Below are 4711 nucleotides of genomic sequence, written 5' to 3'. Positions count from 1 at the left end.
GGCCGACCGCGCGGCGTGTGAGTAGTGGGTACGGTGGGCAGCGGCCTGCGCCCCCATCCCCGGGAGGAGGGACGCGAGGGGAGCAGCAGCCGGCTGCGCGGCGGGGCTCGGGGCGCGCCGAGGGCTCCCGGAGTGGGTCCCCAGCACGGCTGCAAGCGCTTTTGCTGGGGGGCCGGGCCGCCCGCTGGCTGTGGGTGCTACGTTTTTGCCCGGGGCCCAGGGGATCGACTAGGGGCTTTCTTGGGCTCTGGGAGTCCGAGGACCCGCAACAAACCCACGTGCGCCTGCCCCTTGGCACCCGGCAATCCTGGGGGGCGGCGGGGGTGGGAAGGCGCAGGAGGCTGGGGGAGGTCAGGCCTTGCAGAGCTCGGGGTACCCCCTCCGATCACACCGTTAGAGTTTACTGGGGCTTGAGGCAGCGGGGTGGCGTGGGGGTGGTGGGGTGGGGGTGCAGACCATAACAAATGCACGTGTGCCTGGCCCTGGAATCTGGGCGCCCCGCCGCCCCGCCCTTAGGAGGCATCCTGCGGTGTGCAGCCATTGTCTCCGCTTCCGGACAGGGAGAGGTGCCTGAGGCGCCACTTGCTGGGGAAGGGCGAACTGTTGCAAAGGTACCTTTTGGGCTTCTGGCCCAAACTAGCGGACGCCAAATGGGGAAAACAAAACAAAACAAAACAAAACAGAACAAACCCGCTTGCAACAAGGCTACTCTAGACCTGGACCAAGACCCTCTCTGGGGGTGAAGCTGAGTACCCCTCTTCTCTACCTCACGGAGATTTCTTACAGACGCCCCCACCTCTGCCCAAGAACTGGGTCCTGTGCTCCATTGGCTTGCATCCCCTGCAACTACCCCTGTTGGGAGACCAGGGGCGCCTACCCAGCCTGGGGAGGGACAGTCCAATTTGCAGGTCACTGGTAGGATCTTGGTGTGCCAAGTCTCTCCAAGTGTCATTGCCTCCTCCCCCACACCCCACACCCCCCATTTCCTTGTTAATGCGTTTTCCCAAGCAACGCCTCTTGTTCTGGGTGGCTGTCACACTATTTCCTCTTTGACCCGGGTTTATTGGAATGAAACTAGGAGGTCCAGAAAGAAGAACGTCTTGATTTTGCCCCTTCCTTGCTCATGGGTGCTCAGCTCCGAGCTTATTGGCTTTGAAGTCGATTTGGGATGAATTGGCGTCTTAAGGATGGCGTTGGTGCACCAGCTAGCCCAGGGGGTGGTGTGCGTGCGTGCGTGGTGTGTGTCGGAATGGAATGGAGGCACTTCCCCTGAGTGTGAAGCTGTTGGGCAGTTGAGCTGCTTCCCCCGAAGGCTGATGTGGCTGGAGATAAATTTGTTTCTGGGGAGAACTGGAGCGCCTCCAACCCTGTATACAAGTATAGAGAAGGGATTGCTCTTACTTAACAGGTCCAAAACCGGCTTGAGGAATTCAGCGACATACCCAAGTTTAAACTGGGTAAGAGGCAGCCTGGAGGACTTGAGACTGGGTCCCCCAGCTCCCTGTCTGCAGGAAAGGCAAAACGGGCATCCTGTGGTTGGTTTAAAACACAGTGGCCTTAGGCAGAATAGAATTAAACAAAGAAAGTAATTCAAAGTGAGAGCAGCACCCTTCTGTATTCCCTTTTTTGAGTTCTTTATTCAGTTGAGAAAAGACAGATTTAGCAATTCCTTACTCTCTATACTTTCATAAGTCTAGTTATTTTTTTCCCTCTCTTGAACTGGCCTGTCCCCTCAAATTGGAGTAAGGCCAACTAGAGAGACTTAGATGTTTTGCCTCTCATTCTTGTGCCAGGAGGCCTTTGTTTGGGCATAAGTATGGGCTGTTGACATCAGTCCTGCTGGGAAGAAAGTGACTCTTAGCGGGCTCCTCCTGAACCACTCCGGGGAGAACAAAGCAATGTTTTCATTGATTTAATTCAATTTATTATTTTTTTTATGAGTCCCATGGAAGTAGCTGCTTATTTTTGCTTTTCGCAAAGAATAAGTTGGGAAAGCAAAAAACAAAATGAAACAAAACAAACCCCCAAACATTGCAAGACCAAGTTACTCAATTACTCCCAAGCTAACTTGGTTTGCCCTGCCCCCGTCAACTGCTAGCTGCTCTTGGTCCTGTCTTGAGGTTTTCCCAAGTGTTTTGTTTTCGTGTGATTGCTCTTGGAGGTTGAGTGGAGCATTCTCAGCTGGTTGCCAACCCTGGAAGGAACTTCAGAAATCATCTGGCCAGACTGGTTTATGTTCACCATGGGAAAGCCAGTCCAGAGAGGAGAAATGCCATGCCCCAGGCTACATAGCAAGGTGCCCGTTTTCATGTGTAAAAGGAACACCATGGCATCAAATGAGTTGTTTGTTGGTACCCCAGAGTAGAGTTGACGTTAGGATGGTTGTCATAACAATGCCGTGTAAGTCATAGAGTGAATCCCTTAAGGAATTTTGGGTTTGATTATTAAACACAGCCATAGATCCCAATGGTAGAAATACTGAGATATACCTGAAGCATCAGTTACTCTTGATTGTTTATTAAATGATTCGCTTTATCCTGGCTCAGAGCTAGATACTCCCCTCTCTCCTGCTTCCCCAATTAGGGAGCTGCTTGCAGTGTGACCATAAACCTGCAGGTAGTGAGACTGGTAGTAAAGAGAGGCCAGAATAACCCAGTTTTGTGTCCGTGAGAGGTGTAGGTGGTTTGTGCTTGACTACTTACTCTGAAGACTTGTGGTTAAACCCACCCAATTGTGCCTTGAGAGAAAGACCTGTAGGGACCGCAGCCAAGAAGGCCTTGCCGAGTCCTTCGGCTCTGCACCCAGGGGGCTGCCATGAGTCAGAATCCGCTTCTCCATTCTTAAAATGACCCCTGTGCTCAAATCGGAGACATTGCTTAGTCACAAAGAGGCCTGGAAGCCAGGCAAACTGTCAGTGGAACATTTGGATAGCGATGAAGTGTGTGTGGTTCCAAGGTAAATAGACCTAGCGAAAAACAAAATACAAAACTAACCCTTTAATATGCAAGTGAGTGCATTCTAACGCCATTCCTCTGATTTATCTCCTATTCACTGATGTGTAGACTGTGGTGTGCTGGGACAAAAAACAAGAGAGTCCTTCTGTGTCCCGAGTGGCTTACAACTTTGTGCGAAGCTCCCCTTCACCCCCTCTGGATGCATTTGGAGCTCTAGAAGTCCAGAGAAAACAGAGCTGATTTATCTCAATGTTGACCTCTCAGGTTCCTTTTTCCTCCCAGGGAAGCCAAGAACAGATAGCACGAGAGAAGATTGAAAAAGAGACGGGGGCTCGCTACACATTCAAGGATGTGACTGCATTAAAAAATGCCAGGAATAATCCGTGAATGATATTCCCAGGGGTTGTCTGGAGTAGTCGAGGCCTGGGCATTTGGATGGGCGATTCATGGCCCAGATTGGTATCTGTGACGTGCTCACCAAGAACTGAGTTGGAGACAATGGATGGTTTCACTTTGGTCTGCATGTAAACTTAGTCCGATCGATGTACTTTTTTAATAGGCTTATTGTAACTGTCACAAAGTCTAGTAGCATAGTGGCTAACTGCTAAACTAAAGGTTAGTGATTTGAACGCACCAACTATTCTATGGGAGGAAGGTATATCCGAGGGTTTCTAGAAAGATGTGTAGCCTTGTGCACTCAGCAAAAACAAGAACATTGCAACCAAATACATAACAAGCAAGTCAGCAAACAAACCAAACAGCTCCAGGCCTATTCCCAAACCCCAGCCAAACTTACTGCTAGTCAATTCTGACTCATCGTTGGCCCCACTGGACGAAGTAGAGTTACTCCTTAGGATTTCAGAGATGATAAATCATTATGGGAGCAGATCGCTTATCTTCTCCTGAGGAGCGACTGGTGGGTTTGAACACCTCGTTAACAGGCCAATGCTTAATCTGTGGTGCCACCGAGGCTCTCAAACTTTGTGACAGTAGCATATTAAACAATGAATTTCACCACATTAAAATCTTAGGGTAATTTCATAAGTCATTACTGCCAGAGTCAGGCTAGCCTTCAAAATCCATTTCTCTGAGATTGTGTCCTAAAACTGGGAGTGACTCCATGACACTTTAAAGGGGATGGTCAAGACTCTTCATAAACTTAATCCCAATGATAAAAAGCTCAAAGCAGCTAAGGATTACCTACGTGGAAGCAGTAGAAATTACTGCATAGGCCGTTCAGGATTTGCTCACCAGTGGCCCCCTATAAAGGACTGTCAAAAGAGCAAACAGATCTCCCTTGGAAGAAGTACAGCCAGAATGCTCTTTAGGATCGAGGATTGGGAGACTTTGTCTCGCATCCTTTGGACATGTGCTTAGGAGAGATCAGTCCCTGGAGAATGACATGCTCAGCGGGGTAGAAGGGCCTCGGGAAAGAGGAAGACCTTCTGGAGGCGATTGACACCACGGCTGCAGTGACGGACGGGCTCAGCCCTCAGAAGACTGTGAGGATGGGGCAGGGCCAGACAGTGGTTGCGTGCTGTTGGACATGGGGCCACTCTAGCTGGAACCCACTCAGTGGTACCTGAGGGCAACAGCATAGATGTGGATGTGTTGCTTAAGGCCAAGAAGCTTTAATTTCCATCTCTGTCAAATGGGTGTAAAGTCCCTACCACATAGAGCAATTTTAAGGATTAAATGGATTATAGGTAAAGGGCCCTTATAGTACACTCAGTAAGTGTTAGCTACTATGTCTATGA

General features: G+C 49.9%; 1 protein-coding gene across 2 annotated transcripts in view; it reads left to right on the top strand.

Annotated features, from left to right (window-relative positions):
* Nucleotides 1–4711, top strand: part of ST6GAL1 (ST6 beta-galactoside alpha-2,6-sialyltransferase 1) — a 120079-nt gene that overhangs the window by 739 nt on the left and 114629 nt on the right. The gene's annotated exons all lie outside the window — the stretch shown is intronic.

This window comes from Echinops telfairi, unplaced genomic scaffold (assembly GCF_000313985.2).
Source record: "Echinops telfairi isolate 266 unplaced genomic scaffold, ASM31398v2 ScPeMD7_7407;HRSCAF=8445, whole genome shotgun sequence".
Taxonomy (NCBI): Eukaryota; Metazoa; Chordata; class Mammalia; order Afrosoricida; family Tenrecidae; genus Echinops; species Echinops telfairi.
The sequence above is the reverse complement of the archived record's forward strand: the minus strand, read 5'-3'. Positions and strand labels throughout refer to the sequence as shown.